The sequence below is a fragment of the Papaver somniferum genome, chromosome 5 (genome assembly GCF_003573695.1).
Source record: "Papaver somniferum cultivar HN1 chromosome 5, ASM357369v1, whole genome shotgun sequence".
Classification (NCBI taxonomy): Eukaryota; Viridiplantae; Streptophyta; class Magnoliopsida; order Ranunculales; family Papaveraceae; genus Papaver; species Papaver somniferum.
The window spans coordinates 156998831-157019369 of NC_039362.1; the positions used below are offsets into that span (position 1 = coordinate 156998831).

Consider the following 20539-nt stretch of genomic DNA (forward strand, 5'->3'; position numbering starts at 1 on the left):
ACCATGGCTATAAAGTTCATGAACCAATTCATGTGAATCGAATCATCTTTGCTTCAATTGTGTCTTGTGTAGTACATGAGATTTCCTTCCAATTGAACAACTCTCTAACTAGTTCATGTGAATCATTTGAACTAGTTATGGTGAAGAAGAAAGTGGTTGGTATGAAATGCTAAAATGGCTAACCTTTTGGTTGACTATTATTGAACCAACAATGCACACGTTTGGGTACGGTTTACAAACCTATAAGCGTGCAGTTCATTTGTGTATGACAAGCTAAGATTTCGATCTGACGGTTGAGATATATTAGCTTGAATCTAAATAAGGTTTTCATCTAACGGTGGATAGCATTTGCTTTGTGATCAAGGTGAAACCCTGATTTGAAAGACTATATAAAGGGACATCTAGAAACTCTACAAATTAATCCCCACACGTCCGTGTGTTACTAGTTTGTAAGCTAGAGTCGATTCTCCTTTAACCTTTGGTTTTCTTTTTCTAAAACCAGGTTAATGACTTGAAGACTTCATTGGAATTGTGAAGCCAGACCGATACTACTTTTATCGTAGTTGTGTGATCTGATCTTGCATCTTCTATCGTACGAGTACAGTCAGATTGATTGGCTTGAGATCGTGAGAGTTCTCCGATAGGAAAGATATAAAAGTAATGACAAACATCTTCGTCTCATCGTTTGTGATTCCACGACGTCTTGTTTCGCTACCAAACGATTAAGATTGTTGTGAGGTGATTGATTAACCTAGGCTATTCTTCGGGAATATAAGACCGTATTATCAATTGGTTTCTGTTCACCTTGATTATATATCAAAAGAAGAAACAAAAACTTTAGGTTTTTTCTGTGGGAGACAGATTTATCCTTTGATAGACTTGTTTGTACGAGACAGATTTGTTTATTGTTAAAGCCTGCGATTTTGGGTCGTAGCAACTCTTAGTTGTGGGTGAGATCATCTAAGGGAATCAAGTGTGTAGTATTCTACTGGGATCAGAGGCGTAGGGGTGCAAATACAGATTGCTAAGCGAAATATTGGGTGGCGTTGTTAGACCCCCGTTTTTTCAACAACCTATATAACCATATGTAATTGTAATGTGAACTACATATTACTTCTACCTTTTTTTGTCAATAAAATTGGCAAGGGTACAAGAACCGGATCATAATAAAATTTCCAATAGAGACATTTCATGACAAAAGGAAGAAACTACATACCAACTAATTTAGATGCAATCATAAAGCCGAAGCTAAATGCATTCATCAAGGAGTTTAAAGATACAAGATAACCCCTCTAAAATTCCACAGCTGCACACCCCTCATGATATAACCATTAAGCACAAGTTCAAAAGAACTCTCCCCCATTAGATGTCATTCCCGAAAGAACAACAAGAGCGACCTTAATTTCGAAAGAAAAGAAGGATTTTTATTGGACACCAAAAACCATGAGAATGATTTCCTATATCCAAAAACTCAATCAAATTAATCACAAGTAAACCCATGATTAATTTAATCGGAATACGCAATCAAATTAAACACAAAAAGTGATCAATTCAATTGATTGTGCTCAACATAAGAGAACTTATGGAGATACGAAAATACTCAACTAGATTTATTACAAGAGAACCCGTAATTAATCTAATTGGAATACACAACCAAACTAATTACAAAAGTAATCAATTTAATTGTCATTTGTTTTGCTCGACATATGAAAACTTACGGATCAATACCTAAATAACCAAACAAGATGATTAATTTAGTTCAATATGCTCGACATAACGTATCTCACGGAACACAAACTAAGCTAATAAATAAACTTAGTTGTATAGGGCTCAACATAAGATACATTACGGAGCCTCACAATAATACATAAAATATGGATCAGGGATGAGAAATACTGCGGAATACACAAGGGTTCATTCTATCTTCAATCATTATTTGCATAATGACAATTAATACACATAATCCTTGAAAACAAAATATTTTAACCTATCTTCCATCAAATAGTTGACAATATAGGCTTCACTTTTGTATTTGTCAAAAGTCCATTCATTCTTTTACCAGTACGTGAATGGTACCAAAGACCAATATCCAAGGATCAATCAATATCAATCAACAACCGTTAGGTCGGACTATCCAATTGATTGATCTAACGCACAACCCGTATTATTTCTATTATATAACAAAATATAATGCGGAAAAGAAATAACACAGACACCAGAAGTTTTGTTAACGAGGAAACCGCAAATACAGAAAAACCTCGGGACCTAGTCTAGATTGAATACACACTGTATTAAGACGCTACAGACACTAGCCTACTCCAAGCTAACTTCGGACTGGACTGTAGTTGAACCCCAATCAGTCTCCCACTGATCCAAGGTACAGTTGCACCCCTACGCCTCTGATCCCAGTAGGATACTACGCACTTGATTCCCTTAGTTGATCTCACCCACAACTAAAAGTTGCTACGACCCAAAATCGCAGACTTTAACAATAAACAAATCTGTCTCACACAGACAAGTCTATCAAAGGATAAATCTGTCTCCCACAGAAAAACCCTAAAGTTTTTGTTTCGTCTTTTGAAATATAATCAAGGTGAACAGAAACCAATTGATAACCCGTTCTTATATTCTCGAAGAACATCCTAGATTAATCAATCACCTCACAACAATCTTAATCGTATGGTAGCGAAACAAGACGTCGTGGAATCACTAACGATGAGACAAAGATGTTTGTGATTACTTTTATATCTTTCCTATCGGATAACTCTCACGATCTCAAGCCAATCAATCTGATTGTACTTGTACGATAGAAGATGCAAGATCAGATCACACAACTACGATAAAAGTAGTATCGGTCTGGCTTCACAATCCCAATGAAGTCTTTAAGTCGTTAACCTGGTTTTAGAAGAAGAAAACCAAAGGTTAAAGGAGAATCGACTCTAGCTTACAAACTAGTAACACTCGTACGTGTGGGGATTAGTTTGTAGAGTTGCTAGATGTCCCTTTATATAGTCTTTCAAATCAGGGTTTCGCCTTGCTCATAAAGAAAACGCTATCCACCGTTAGATGAAAACCTGATTTAGATTCAAGCTAATATATCTCAACCGTTAGATCGAAATCTTAGCTTGTCATACACAAATGAACTGCACGCTTCTAGGTTTGTAACCCGTACCCAAACGTGTGCATTGTTGGTTCAATAATAGTCAACTAATAGGTTAGCCATTTGAGCATTTCATACCAACCACTTTCTTCTTCACCATAACTAGTTCAAATGACTCACATGAACTAGTTAGAGAGTTTTTCAATTGCAAGGAAATCTCATGTAATACACAAGACACAATTGAAGCAAATATTATTCGATTCACATGAATCGGTTCATGAACTTTATATCCACGGTTTGCAAAAGCATTCCTTAGTCTTTATGAGTTAAGTTCAGAAATCATCTTTAGATATATAACCTATACAAGTTCGCAGACTAGGTTCGCGGACTTGTAGTACTGGAAAGAGTTTTCAAACTCCAGAAAAAATTCTCTGGTTGGAGATCTTCTCTGGTTCGCGGACTTGGCTCACGCAACCTAGTTTGATAACTCAGCAGAAATTTTCGGGTTTGAGAACTTCGGCAGTTCGCGGACTTGGATACTAGCCGATTTCCAGCATGTGACTTATGCACATATGTGTTTCCACAACATACTTATGTCCACTATGGTTATGTAATCTAAACTCTCATTCCACATTCTTAGATGACGTTATATAGTTGTTGCACTATTTCTCGTCAAAGCAATTTTCAAGATGATCGAAACATACATGACTTGCCTCACTAGATAAGTAAAAACATGTTCGAAGCGAAACGCTTACCAACACATATTTCGAGATATAGATAGGCGAGGTATACTCGGCTTGAAATACCAAATGTGTATAATCTAAGTCTATATATATAGCATACGACTTTTGTCTCAAGAAGTAGGAGATAGAATAGATAGACTTTGAGTGACAGATAAGTTCAAGTCTTCACATACCTTTTTGTCGAGAAGTTCCACCGGTTCCTTGAGTAGTTCTTCCACTTGTATGATGAATAGCCATAAAGTCCTTGAGCTCAACTACACTTATTATCCTAGTCCGAGACTTAGCTATAATATACTAGAAATCAAGGCTTATTGTTTTGATCACTAACATTGACAAACATGCTTGAGATAGCAACGCATGCGAGTTTGACCTAGCAGTGCTCTAACAATCTCCCCCTTTGTTAATTTTAGTGACAAAACTATCAATACATATGGAATACAAAAAAGATAATGAAACTTTATTAGCTCATATTTCATAAGTCTAATATTCAACATTCCTTTAAATCTTCGTCCTTCCAAGTACTCCAATGATCCCAAAGGTTGTAAGTTTAGCATCACCGTTGTTGAAGATCCGTAGCCATAACAATGAGAAAACTCGAGATTCTCGATCATTGTTATAAAGTGTCATAGTATTACTACACAGTGTCAAATTCCAATTGTATCACAACTTCAATAATAATACTATGGTGATATGTATCACTCCCCCTTAGTCAATACTCCATCTCGATCATGGAAACCACTCCCCCTTACACAATGATCCGAAAACCATATGCATTTGTAGTGTGAACTACATATTAATTCTCCCCCTTTTTGTCAATAAAATTGGCAAAGGTACAAGAACGGGATCATAATGAAATTTCCACAAGAGACATTTCATGACTAAAAGAAAAGACGCACATCATCTTAATTTAGATGCAATCATATAGCCGAAGCTAATAGCATTCATCAAGGAGTTTAAAGATACAAGATAACCCCTCTAAAATTCCACAGCCGCACACCCCTCAAGATATGACCATTAAGCACAAGTTCAAAAGAACTCTCCAAAAACCATGATAAGTGATTTTCTATATCCAACAACTCAATTAAATTATTCCCAAGTAAACCCATGATTAATTTAATTGGAATACGCAAACAAATTAAACACACAAGATGATCAACTTAATTGTTTATGCTGAACATAAGTAAACTTACGAAACATATGACTGCCAAAAACATTAGAAAATGATTAGGATAGTCGTTCATATACTCAACACAAGAAAAATCTTATGGAATATATGAATGCTCAACTAGACTAATTACAAGAGAACCCATAATTAATCTAATTGAAATACAAACAACCAAACTAATCATGAAAGTAATCAATTTAATTGTTATTTGTTTTGGTCGACATAAGAGAACTTACGGAGCAAATAACTAAATAACCAAACGAGATGATTAATTTAGTTTACAAATGCTCAACATAACATACCTTACGGAACAACCAACCAAGCTAAAAAACAATCAACTCAGTCGTATCGTGCTCAACATAAGGCACATTCCGGAGCCTCACAGTATTTCATAGGATATGAATCAAAGAAGATCAATACTGTGGAATACACAAGGATCTATTCTATTTTCAATCATTATTTGCATAACAATAATAGACTTTATCCTTGTTCACAAAATATTCTAACCTATCTTCCATCAAAGAATTGACAATATAGGCTTAACTTTTGTGTTTTTCAAAAGTCTATTCATCCTTAAATCAATACATGAATACCGATCATGAACGAATTTACTTTTGACAAAATATGGGACAACATAGTTCACAGACGTAAACACACAAATCCCATAAACATTGCAATATGACAAACCAAAGATTAAATATTGCAAACCATCATCCTCCAAATATTTTTAGAATTTTAAACCAAAACCTAAAAAATAAACAAGAAGATGAAAAATAATAGCTATATGTAGTCACAATCATCGCTATTCAGAGCACTAGTTATTCTTCCAACTAAATCAAAAAGAAGACATCCTAGGGCATCTACAGAAAACTCCTTCTCATTATTTAAGAAACTGTTGATAATAGGATCATCCAATTATTCCAATTCTTTTGGAATAAGTATCAACTTACTGAGTTCCATTATTAGCTTACGAACAGTGTCCGTTGTTGATGCCATCATTCGTTCATAGTACACAAGTTCTTCCAAAGATGAAGCGATTTGAGATTTTAAATCGTTTCTCTTGCTGATGAATTCTTTTATCAGGTCCCTGAAATCAGCACTACTTTGATAAAAGGAAACGAACCAGTTCGAGGAGAGATCTTTATTAAAGATTGTTGCCTTCACTTTCTTCGTGCTTGTAGAGAAAATTCTTGTACACAGACGTACGTAATCTGCTTCAGTTGCATTCCTGCTTGCACGGCTTCTAGTTACAGGAGCCATGAACTAGTATTCCTTGAAGAACACGTTTACAAATGCCTCAAACCCTGAAACACAACAACTTTAGTAGATTTAAGGATTTATATGGATATTAACAGACTATTTTAAAAAACACTACTTGAGTTAAAAAGACGCAAATTCCCATTTTCTCAAGTTAAGAATGAGGATGCGAACGTCAATAGGGTTAGATAGAGACGTTGTGAGCCAAAATCTCCCCTTTTTTATCACATCGTGATTTTTCAAGGTTAGTTATGTGAGCAGAGATCCTCCTTCTTTTGTCCCTGGAAATACTCATCATATAGGACCTACGACATTTATTAGTAGGTTAAATGGACTCAGCACACTCCATGGAAACAGGAGTTTCTTTAAACTCAAAATCCTCAAATTGTGAGTATCCTCGAGAGACAATCCTGATATTAACTTTTACAGAAGCTACATCATCATCCTCATTCCTGGATGTCCATTTAGAACCACTATCATATATTTGGGACCGACTTGGTACAAGATCCCACATGACATGCCTATGAAGTAGATCTAACTCATCATTCATTGATTTTTTCCAAGAGGAATTGTTCAGAGTTATATCAGTATTTCCTGGTTCTAAACGTGAGGAATAACAACCAATCAGAGTTTGTTCTTTCGTTGTAGAATCTCCTCTATATTTAGAAACGGTGGATGATAAACACAAAGGAGAGTCGCCAAACACATGTACAAAAAGTCTGCAACTATTGTCACTACACCATTGAAGAGGAGAGGTAGGACAAGAAGCAAGGTTACCCATACCATCAGTACTTTTCTGTTTGGAATTTCCTGACAGCTTTGCATGTCCTTTTAGAGTAACAAGGGGTTGTATATTTTTCTTGCAAGGATTATATGCAACCTCCACACTCTTTAGGAATGACATACAAGCTTGTTGTGGAGGATCGAACGAACAGCCATATGGGACAGATCTTTGATATTTGTCTGAGTGATTCCTAGTGATAACACATTTTTGTGTCTGATATAATCTCAATTGTATATATTGTTAGTGCTCGATTTTGTATTTATTTTGGCTTTTTATGTCTTTGTTGGTGTTTTTGGAAAACTAAGATTTTGCGGCGAAATTGGATCGAAAAGTGTTTTTTTGTGTTCATGGGAGGACATTTGCTATTTGGACTCTCACTTTGGATAAGGGGTAACCTAATTACTAAGGGCCATCCCATTTCCAGGCAGTTGCTAATCGCACCCCTACTCTGGATAAGGGGAAACCATCTTCAACATTCAAAAGAAAGGATTTTGGCGGGGGAAAAAATGCAGTTAAAGAGCAGTTTTGGAAATCGTGATTTGAAAGAGTTTGAGTTCGATTAAACCTCTGGTTTTCATAGGATAGACTCCTTATGGGTCTAGGAATCTGATATGGGTGTTTAAATCGATTAGAATGGGCTCAAACGACGGATTTTTCTCACAACAAGAAAATATGGAAAGTCACGTGTGTGACCTGTTTTAGGGAATTTTAGAGTGATTAAAACGATGTAAACCTTCCCAAAGATTTGTATCTATCTAAGGAAGAGTTTAGAATGAAAAGGAAATCTCAGAAACGCGTAGAAATCCTAAAACAAGAAATTGTCGCAACTTGGCCGTGAAGAGAAGGAAAGAGATTTTGGAAGATTTGGGAGATATTTAATCGGTATTTTTGATATAAATAGATGTCTTGGGTCATATAAAAGAGGTGTCGAGAGTTTGGGAACCTAAGGAGAGTCAGAGAAGAAGAAATCAGAGCTTTACCAAACTCTGTTTCTGTTGCTGCTGCTGTTGAAGAAGAAGAACAGCTGAAGAACATTGACCCTCGATAGACAGTCGCAGAAAAGTGTCGTTGTTTAACAACTGAAGAACACTAAGCTTTTCATGGAAGTCTTATTCTAAGGTTTTAAAATCAGCGATAAAGCAACAGTTTTCTGTAACAGTTCCATTGTAACAGTTGTTTTGCAACACCAATACACTGTTGCAAACAGTCTGTGTTATTACTTTTCACTCTTTTAATCATCTTTTGAGCAACAAACACATATTTTGAGATCATGATTAATATGAGGAGCTAAACCCCAACACTGGGATGACGGAGGAAGCCATATTTCATACGTGTGGTAATTATATTTAATTCTTTTTATGACTTTTTGCATTAATTTAATCGTTTTATGATTTTTCTTAATTAGTTGTGAAGTCGTATGATGATGTATGCTTGGTATAAGTGCTTTTGATGCATCATGCTAGTGATTTACAGTTAATCTTTTTAAAATCTACCCTGGCAAAGAATTAGAGTCAATAAACAAGAGCTATAATTGTCTAAGAATTGATTTTTGAACCACATGGTATGAGGTTTTGTGGAATCCTGAGTCTCAGTAATCTCTCGACATTGTGACGAACCTTGTGTATATATTTTCTTTATTTTTATTGTTTTCTATTATTAAGTCTGAAATTGAGTCTACACAAGTCCGAGTTGAACGAACTTTATTTACCACTTAAAAAACTACATCACCTAGTCATGTCAGTTTTTCAACAAACGGTTGTTGAACATTATCTAAATTGTGATTGTTCTTTGAAAAGGAGCAACTGGATTTTCTCTGAATTAACGAGAGACTCTTGCAAGATATCAAATCCTTAAGAGTTGCAATTTCTGTAACAAGACCATAATGGATCCGTATTTGTTCTTATAACCTCTTTTGTCGAGCAACCAGTTTATCAGACTTTTTCCTACGGTTGTTTTTCAAACCTGGTGAAGCGTCAATTGAGACTTTATATTCCATATAGTCAGATCGCCACAAACACAGACTTTTGAGGTCTTTAAACATGTCTGCCTTCTATGATACCAATTGAAAAAGCGGGGGTCTAACTACACCACCCAATATTTCACTTAGAAATGTGTATGGACAAACTCGAATGTACTTTTTATGAGAATCAACTAGACAGTCAGACTCAATCAATAAAAAGATATATCAAAGAGTTTATATCTCAATCTCTAGATATAATATTACTCAAGCGCACTGCGAGTCTCGATTAAAGAGAGATAGACTTGGATGGTACCAAAGACCAATATCCAAGGATCAATCAATATCAATCAACAACCGTTAGGTCGGACTATCCAATTCATTGATCTAACGCACAACCTGTATTATTTCTATTACATAACAAAATATAATGCGGAAAAGAAATAACACAGACACCAGAAGTTTTGTTAACGAGGAAACCGCAAATGCAGAAAAACCCCAGGACCTAGTGCAGATTGAGTACACACTGTATTAAGCCGTTACAGACACTAGCCTACTCCAAGCTAACTTCGGACTGGACTGTAGTTGAACCCCCAATCATTCTCCCACTGATCCAAGGTAAAGTTGCACCCCTACGCCTCTGATCCCAGTAGGATACTACGCACTTGATTCCCTTAGCTGATCTCACCCACAACTAAGAGTTTCTACGACCCGAAATCGCAGGCTTTAACAATAAACAAATCTGTCTCATACATACAAGTCTATCAAAGGATAAATTTGTCTCCCACAAAAAGAACCTAAAGTTTTTGTTTCGTCTTTTGATATATAATCAAGGTGAACAGAAAGCAATATAATCTAGTCTTATATTCCCGAAGAACAACCTAGGTTAATCAATCACCTCACAACAATCTTAATCGTATGGTAGCAAAACAAGACGTCGTGGAATCACAAACGATGAGACGAAGATGTTTGTCATTACTTTTATATCTTTCCTATCGGAGAACTCTCACGATCTCAAGCCAATCAATCTGACTGTACTCGTACGATAGAAAATGCAAGATCTGATCACACAACTACGATAAAAGTAGTATCGGTCTGGCTTCACAATCCCAATGACGTCTTCAAGTCATTAACCTGGTTTTAGAAGAAGAAAACCAAAGGTTAAAGGAGAATCGACTCTAGCTTACAAACTAGTAACACACGGACGTGTGGGGATTAATTTGTAGAGTTTCTAGATGTCCCTTTATATAGTCTTTCAAATCAGGGTTTCACCTTGATCACAAAGCAAATGCTATCCACCGTTAGATGAAAACCTTATTTAGATTCAAGCTAATATATCTCAACCGTCAGATCGAAATCTTAGCTTGTCATACACAAATGAACTGCACGCTTCTAGGTTTGTAAACCGTACCTAAACGTGTGCATTGTTGGTTCAATAATAGTCAACCAAAAGGTTAGCCATTTGAGCATTTCATACCAACCACTTTCTTCTTCACCATAACTAGTTCAAATGACTCACATGAACTAGTTAGAGAGTTGTTCAATTGCAAGGAAATCTCATGTACTACACAAGACACAATTGAAGCAAAGATGATTCGATTCACATGAATCAGTTCATGAACTTTATAGCCACGGTTTGCAAAAGCATTCCTTAGTCTTTATGAGTTAAGTTCAGAAATCATCTTTAGATATATAACATATACATGTTCGCAGACTAGGTTCGCGGACTTGAAGTACTGGAAAGAGTTTTCAAACTCCAGCAGAAATTCTCGGGTTCGAGAGCTTCGCTGGTTTACGGACTGGGTTCGCGGACTTGGCTCACGCAACATATTTTGATAACTCAACGTAAATTCTTGGGTTTGAGAACTTCGGTAGTTCGCGGATTGAGTTCGCGGACTTGGTTAATAGTCGATTTACAGCATGGGACTTATGCACATATGTGTTTCCACAACATACTTATGTCCACTATGGTTATGTAATCTAAAATCTCATTCCAATCATTGAAACATTCTTAGAGGACGTTATATATTTGTTACACTATTTCTCGTCAAACCAATTTTCAAGATGATCGAAGCATGCATGACTTGCGTCACTAGGTAAAGAAAAACATGGTCGAAATGAAACGCTTACCAACACATATTTCGAGATATAGATAGACGAGGTATACTCAGCTCGAAATACCAAATGCGTATAATCTAAGTCTATATATATCGCAAACGACTTTTTCTCAAGAAGTAGGAGATAGATTGGATAGACTTTTGAGTGACAGATAAGTTCAAGTCTTCACATACCTTTTTGTCGAGAAGTTCCACCGGTTCCTTGAGTAGTTCTTCCACTTGTATGATGAATCTCCACGAAGTCCTCTAGATCAACTACACTTACTATCCTAGTCCGAGACTTAGTTATAATATACTAGAAATCAAGACTTATAGTTTTGATCATTAACATTGACAAACATGCTTGAGATATCAATGCATGCGAGTTTGACCGAGCAGTGTTCTAACAGACTTGTAGGGTCTTAAACGTGTTTGCCTGCTCTGATACCAATTGAAAAAGCGGGCGTATAACAACACCACCCAATATTTCACTTAAATCTGTATGGACTAACTCCCATATACTTTGCTAGAGAATCAACTAGACAGTCAGACTCAATCTAGATTAAAGTATATCTAGGAGTTAATATCTCTCTCTTGTTTTGATTAACTCGAGCTAATAAAAATCAGTGAGTCTTTAATCAAACACAAGGAATAACTTGGATGGTACCAAAGACCAATATCCATGGATCAATCAATGACAATCAATAACCAAAGGTTGGATTACTCTAATTGATGATCTAACGCACAACCTGTATTATTTCAATTATAAAGATAAAACAATATAATGCGGAAATTGAAATAACACAGACACCAGAAATTTTGTTAACGAGGAAACCGCAAATGCAGAAAAACCCCGGGCCTAGTCCAGATTGAACACACATTGTATTAAGCCGCTACAGACACTAGCCTACTCCAAGCTGAAAAAGCGGGGGTCTAACAACACCACCCAATATTTCGTTTAGAAATCTGTATGGACTAACTCGGAAATACTTTCTAGAGAACCAACTAGACAGTCAGACTCAATCTAGGTAAAAGTATCTCAAGGAGTTAATATCTTCTCTTGTTTTGATTTACTCAAGCTAATAGAAATCAACGAGTCTGTAATCAAACACAAGGAATAACTTGGATGGTACCAAAGACCAATATCCAAGGATCAATCAATGACAATCAACAACCAAAGGTTGGATTACTCTAATTGATGATCTAACACACAACCTGTATTATTTCAATTATAAAGATAAAACAATATAATGCGGAAAATTAAATAACACAGACACCGGAAATTTTGTTAACGAGGAAACTGCAAATGCAGAAAAACCTCGGGACCTAGTCTAGATTGAAAACACATTGTATTAAGCCGCTACAGACACTAGCCTACTACAAGCTAAGTTCGGACTGGACTGCAGTTGAATCCCAATCAGTCTCCCACTGATCCAAGGTACAGTTTTACTCCCTACGCCTCTGATCCAAGTATGATGTTGCGCACTTGATTTCCTTAGCTTATCTCACCCACAACTAAGAGTTGTTACGACCCAAAATCGCAGGCTTTAACAAAAAAATTTTTGTCTCACACAGACAAGTCTATCAAAGGATCAATCTGTCTCCCACAGAAAAACTATAAAAGTTTTGTTCTGTCTTTTGATAATAATCAAGGTGAACAGGAACCAATTGATAATCCGGTCTTATATTCCCGAAGAACAGCCTAGAGTTAGCAATCACCTCACAACAATCTTAATCGTATGGTAACGAAACAAGATGTTGCGGAATCACAAACAATGAGACGAATATGTTTGTGATTACTTTTTATATCTTTCCTATCGGAGATATCAATCTCAAGCCAATCAATCTGATTGTACTCGTACGGTAGCAGATGTAAGATTAGATCACACAACTACGATAAAAGTAGTATCGGTCTGGCTTCACAATCCCAATGAAGTCTTTAAGTCATTAACCTGGTTTTAGAAGAAGAAAACCAAAGGTTAAAGGAGAAACGACTTTAGCACGCAAACTAGTATCACACGTAAGGTATGGGGATTAAGTTTGCATAATACTAGATGTCTCCTTTATATAGTATTTCAAATCAGGGTTTTGCCTTGGTAACAAAGCAATCAATATCCACCGTTAGATGAAAACCTGATTTAGACTCAAGCTAATATTTTTCAGCCGTTAGATCGAAAAATTAGCTTGTTATACACACTTAACAATGCATGTTTCTAGGTTTATTAACCGTACCCAAACTTTGCACTTGTTGGTTCAACAATAGTTAACCAATTGGTTAGCCATATGAGCATTTCATATCGACCATGTTCTTCTTCACCATAACTAGTTCAAATGACTTCAAATGAACTAGTTAGAGAGTTGTTCAATTGCAAGGAAATCTCATGTACAACACAAGACACAATTGAAGCAAAGATGATTTGATACACTTGAATCGGGGTTCATGGACTTTTATAGCCACGGTTTGCAAACTGCATTCCTTAGTCTTTTTAAGTTTAAGTTCAGAAATCATCTTTAGTTATATAACCTTCTTAAGTTCGCACACTAGGTTCGCGGATTTAAGCAACCGGGCACAGTTTACAAACTCCAGCAGAAAATCACGGCAAAAGACCTTCCGCCGGTTCGCGGACTGGTACTCATGCAACTAGTTTGTCAACTCCATTCTTCCGATTTCTCTTGATCAACAAAGTTCGCAAACTTTGGTTCAAGGAATAGGACTTATGCACATATGTGTTTCCACAACAATACTTATGTCCATCATTGGTTATGTAATCTAAACTCTCATTCCAATCATTGAAACATTCTTAGAGGACGTTAGATAGTTGTTACACCATTTCTCGTCAAAGCAATTTTCAAGATGATTGAAACATACTAGGTAAAGATAAACTTGATCGAAGCGAAAAGCTTACAAACACATATTTCAAGATATAGATAGGTGAGGTATACTCGGCTCGAAATACGAAATGTGTATAACCCAAGTCTATATATATAACATACGACTTCTTGTCTCAAAGAGTAGGAGACAGAGTAGATATACTTTTGAATAACATATAAGTTCAAGTTTTCACATACCTTTTTTTCGAGAAGTTCCACCGGTTTCTTGAATAGTTCTTCTACTTGTATGATGAATCTCCATGAAGTCCTTGATCTCAATTAAACTTTCTATCCTAGTCCGAGACTTAGTTATAATAGACTAGAAATCAAGACTTGTAATTTTGATCACTAACATTGAAAAACATGCTTGAGATAGCAACGCATGCGAGTTCGACCGAGCAATGCTCTAACAAAATCTTACTCAAGCAAACTGCGAGTCTCAATTTAAATATAAGAGAGATAAACTTGGATGGTACCAAAGACCAATATCCAAGTATCAATTAATTTAAATCAACAACCAAAAGGTCGGATATTCTAATTAATTGATTCTAACGCGCAACCTGTGATATTTCATTTATAAAGATAAACAATATAATGCAGAATAGAAATAACACAGACACCAGAATTTTTTTAACGAGGAAACCGCAAATGCAGAAAAACCCCGGGACCTAGTCTAGATTGAACACACACTGTATTAAGCTGCTACAGACACTAACCTACTACAAACTAACTTCGGTCTGGACTGTAGTTGAACCCCCAATCAATCTCACACTGATCCAAGGTACAGTTATGCTCCTTACGTCTTTGATCCCAGCAGGATGCTACAAACTTGATTCCCTTAGCTTATCTCACCCACAACTAAGAGGTGCTTCAACCCAAAATCGAAGACTTTAATAAACAAATCTGTATCACACGGAAAAGTCTATTGTAATAGATAATCCGTCTCCCACCAATATAATTATGAGTTTGTTCCGTCTTTTGATAAAATCAAGGTGAACAGGAACCAATCGATAACCCGGACTTATATTCCCGAAGAACAACCTAGAATTATCAATCACCTCACAATAAACTTAATCGACTAGCGAAACAAGTTATTGTGGAATCACAAACGATGAGACGAAGATGTTTGTGATTACTTTTTATCTTGCCTATCGGAGATAAAAATCTCAAGCCAATTATTTCAATTTTACTCGTACGATAAAAACAACAAGATCATATCACACAACTACAAGAAAGTAGTATCGGTCTGGCTTCACAATCCCAATGAAGTCTTTAAGTCGTTAACCCGGTTTGAGAAAAGAAAACAAGATGTTAAAGGAGAATCGACTCTAGCTACAACTAGTATCACACGTAAGGTGTGGGGATTAGGATTCCCAGTTGCCAGAGTTCTCCCTTATATATTCTTTCAAATCAGGGTTTGCAATCAATGTTAGCTTAGTAACAAAGCATTCAACATTCACCGTTAGATGAAAACCTGATTAGATTCAAGCTAATATTTATCAACCGTTAGATCGAAAACATAACTTGTTATACACACATGAAATCCACGTTTCTAGGCTCGTGTAACCGTACCCAAACTTATACATTAGTTGGTTCAACAATAGTTAACCAAATGGTTAGCCATATGATCACTTTCATATCAACCATATTCTTCTTCACCATAACTAGTTCAAATAACTCAAATGAACTAGTTAGAGAGTTGTTCAATTGCTTAGATCTTATTGTAACTTCACAAGACACAATCGAAGCAAAAATGATTTGATTCACTCGAATCGGTTCACGAACTTTATACCCACGGTTTGCAAAAGCATTCCTTAATCAATATAAAGATGAGTTCAAGAACAATCGTTTTCAGACATAACCTACTCAAGTTCGCGGACTGGGTTCGCGGACTTAAGTTCCCGAAGGAGTTCACAAACTCCAGCAGAAATTCTCGGGTTTGAGAACTTCGCCAGTTTGCGGACTGAGCTTGCTGAGTGAGTTTTCAAACTCCAGCAGATATTCTCGGACGAGAACTTCCGCCAGTTCGCGGACTGAGTTCGCAAACTGTGCAAACAATTTCGGTTCTCTTGATCAACAAAGTTCGCAAACTTTGGCTCAAGGAATAAGACTTATACGTATATGTGTTTCCACAACAATGCTTATATCCATCAATGGTTATATAATCTAAACTCTCATTTCAATCATTGAAACATTCTCAGAGAACGTTATACAGTTGTTATTCACAAACTATTTTTCGTCAAAGCAATTTTCAAAGTGATTGAAACATAACCTGACTTTCGTCACTAGGTAAAGATGAACTTGGTTAAAGTGAAAGCTTACCAACACATATTTCGAGAAATATATACGCGAGATAAACTCGGCTCAAAATATCAAATGTGTATAATCTAAGTCTATATAGCAAAACGACTTTTGTTTCAAGATAGGAGATATAGTAGATTGAATTTTGAGTGATAGATAAGTTCAAGTATCCACATACCTTTTAGTTGATGAAGATCCACCGGTTCCTTGAGTAGTCCTTTGTCTTGTATGATGATCGCCATGGAGTTCTTGAGCTCAACTACACTTTCTATCCTAGTCCGAGACCTTAGCTATAATAGACTAGAAATCAAGACTTTATAGTTTTGATCACTAACATTTACAAACATCCTTGAGATAGCAACGCATGAGAGTTCGACCGAGCAATGCTCTAACAAGAAAGACCTGATCTGAGTGAAGACTCAGATTCCAAAATTTCCTCCATCCATGAGATTTCTTTTGTGAGTCGCAAGATCGCAGATGGTGAGGTGTCAAAGACGAAATTGGCATCATCCATAGCATCACCAGCATCATCTTGAGAAAACCTTGTGGCATCCGCAGAAAAATCCTCAATTGTCTGGCGAAGTGTTTTGAAATTTCCAGTTGACTTGGACATCTTCTCAGAGTTGAGCATAATATGGCCGTTGCATCGAAAAACACGAGGCCAGTGATGTTGGGGTAAAATCTTTGTGTGGTTGTAGATAGTAAATGTCAGATGGTTCTGTATCCAATCCTTCCCAGAGACTCTAAGATCAAATGGGTACCAATAAGAAAACTCCTGCTTCATCTTGTGGAGAACAGATTGAGAGATGGTTGATGATTTAGGATACAAACCATCACAGAAAATATATTTCCAAACCTCGTCGGTCATCTGCTCCGGTTTCACCAAAGATGAATCTCTTCCATACATTTCCCCATTTTGCAACATATGGGCAATGGTGTAATATGCCATGTAAAGTGTGGAATCAGACAAGGACTCCACGAGGAACTACTCGTCAAAAGGAATACGAGTCCCCAAGCCAATAGAGCGGGAGCAACCCCACTTATTCAACCAGCTCAAGGTGTGCTCAAATCCATTGCGTATATCGTCTGTTATGTTATCTATGTTTGATAGACACATTTTTGTAACCGAATTGTCCTCAATTTTCAGTATTATTGGTACTCGATTTTCTGCTTATTAAGGTGTTTTATGTGTTTGTAGGTATTTTTGGAAAGTAAACATTTTTGGAAAATTCGGCTCGAAAAGTAGGTATAGGCACCCGGAGGACACATGTTATCCGGACTCTCATTTTTGGATAAGGGGCACCTAACTGATAAGGGGCACCCCGGGGAGCCGACTGCTAATCGCACCCCGTTACTGGTTAAGGGGGCTCCATCTTCTTCTTTGATTTGAAAAGAAAAATTAGCGGGAAATTTGGTTTCAACGGTAAAGGATTTATTATCTTTAAGATAAGAATATCTTCTTACCTTACAAACATGAAGTTTTGAAGAAAAATGAAGTTATCTTGTATTAAACAAGAAAGATATCCTTAGAAGATTTTATCTTGGATTTTATTCTGCGAATTAAAGAAGATATGGGTTTAGTAAAGACATATATAGAATAAAGAGAAAGAAAAATTCTTGAAGATATTTTTAATTAAAAAGAAGAATATTTTGGAGTTATGGAAGAATATATTTGAGTGATGTGTATTTGTGTGTATAAATAGAGAGCTAGAGTGCAAATTTGGCAGAGTTTGGGAGAGAAAAGAAAATCACTGCTTTAATAATTTTCTCACATTTTCATCATTTGTAAACCACTTTTTGAGCCATGAATAAATATTTTAAGTGTGTTTTAGACGTGATGAGCTAATCCCCAATACTGGGACGACGGAAGAAGACGAGTGTCGTACATGGGTAAAATTATTTAATTCTTTTTAAGACTTTTGCATTAATTTTAATTGAAATATGATTTGAATTAATTGGTTGTCATTTAATTTGATGAAGTATGCTTAGCTTAAATGTTTTGATACATCATGCTTAGGATTTACAACTAATCTTTTGAGAATCTACCTTGGCAAAATCAGAGTCCATGTTAATTTTATTTATTGAGCTTTAATTGTTGAGAATAAATAAATTGAACCCTATGTTATGAATTCGACGAAATCCTAGTCCCAGTAACTCTCTTCATCTTGTGACAATATTTTTTATATATTTTTCTTTTATTTTAGTTTATTAATTCTTAAAATCAATCTCATCAAGTCCGAGTGAACGACAACCTTCTTACCATTATATAAAAATTCGATAAATTGTTGGCGCCGCCGACGCGGATTTGTTTTTAGGTTTTATTTTATTTGTTCTTTTTTACGCGTTTTGGTATTTTTGTTTGCTTTCAGATTTGGAGCTAAGCTAAAGGAAAAGAGAAAGTGCTGAAAAGAAAGGAAAAGCCCAAAAAGGAAAGAAAAGAGAAATCCAAAAGGAGTGAAGAAGAAGATTTTATAAATAATTTTATTTTTATTTTTTTAGAAACTGTAATTAAGGTTTTTATATTTGTAGTATTTTATTTTTGGACATTTTTTTCTTCTTCTTTTCTTTTGGACATTGAACATTGGACTTTATTTTTAAAACCCTACGGAAGGGTAGTTTTAAATAAACTGTTTGCAGAGAAGGACGACGATTACGATATCGCCTCGGCCCCTCGGGTTCGTACATGACATAGGAGTCGTGGCCCGAGTCGACTTCAACGGTTCATCCCCCGTCTGGAACGGGAGGTAAGAATTCTAAAGACCCGCGAATCCCCGGACAGCGGGTTTACTGGATGATTTTGTATGCATATATGTTGAGGACCTGAAATCGGATTCAATTTTCTAGTAAAGGGCAAGTCCTGGCCAAATCAAGACAAGGACTCGGATTTCATCACCGTTTCCTTCTGGCCCGCCTTAGGAACACGTAACCTACGCGAACCTAAGCCTTAAAATTTGGACTAGAATGAGACCGATAGGGTAACGAGCTTATTAGGAAAGTCGTTCGGAAAATATTGGTTACTCTTTTGAGCATACTTTGAAGTTCATGATGGTTTATGTGAGTTGAATACGCCGCCTTGTAACGCCGGTGAGGCCTTGTGAATCAAAGCTCCACTGAGCTTCCCTCGTCTCTATTCAACTTACTTTAACTCGGATTGATTCCAGAGAGGTTTGCTCATATTGTAACGAATTCCTTTTCGAAAGAATAAAGGCTGGTCTAGAAACAATCTAAGGGAGCCATCATGCTTTTTATTTGCTAGATAAAATAGGCTTGTTGTGGTCGAGTCAGCCTTCTTTGTGTTTGTTTAGAATTCCCTTGCAGTTAGGATGTTGAACTGGTATAACCAATACAATGATTATTCGACTGAGCAACATGAACATTATTCTTTTTATGACCATAGTGTGAATAGTGGTTGGGAACACCAAACTTTTAAAGTTTATGGGTCATACCATGGTGAGCCCAATTATTATCCACATGCCCACCGGTCATACGAGCAAAATTCTTATAATTTCTCTCCTCTAGATGAAGCACGTAAGATACTTGAGTCAGCGCGTAAGTTACTTGAGTCGACACATAAGTTAGCGGACACAAATGACTTAGTTATGGACGAAAGAAAGGTAAAAATGAGTGAAACTTCTTTAGAAGATACCCTCAGGAAGTTAGATGAGTCAACATGTAAGTTAACTGAGTCAACACGTGAGTTTGCTGAGTCAACACGTAGGCTTGAATTAGAGACGGAAAAAAGAGAATCTCGAATTACTCGTGATTGCTAATACATTCTTTCCTATATCACCCGTGAAAATGAGGATAATTTTTATAATAATCAAGATGAAGAGGTTAGAATTGGTAACACTACTTGTTGAGATGAGGTTCGGTCATTTTCATGTTATTATAATGATGATTATGATGAGGATAGTATTGATGAAGAACATGAAATATGTAGGCATAGTGATCAGGAATTTGTTACTCCGATTGAGCTTTATAATGATAGTTTTGTTTCTAGTACAAATCCAAATAATTTTAATAATTATTCACCTATTCAAAAGGATGGGGATTTGACTAGGGATACCACCGTTTTAGACGATGTAGTTCATGATCCTTTAGCCTGCAGTGTGTTGGATAATCCATTATTAGATGTGCCTATCAGTGAATCGGAGGAAGTAACTTTGATTAACACCTTTGTTAATGAGCCTTTACTAGAAACTTTCTCTGATAATCCTTTATATGATTGTGATGATGGTTTAGAGTTTCGAGTTTATTTTGAGTCT

At 36.2% G+C, this 20539-nt stretch overlaps 1 pseudogene; it reads right to left on the minus strand.

Moving 5' to 3' along the window:
• Window positions 1-20539, minus strand: part of LOC113278018 — a 67299-nt pseudogene that overhangs the window by 41338 nt on the left and 5422 nt on the right.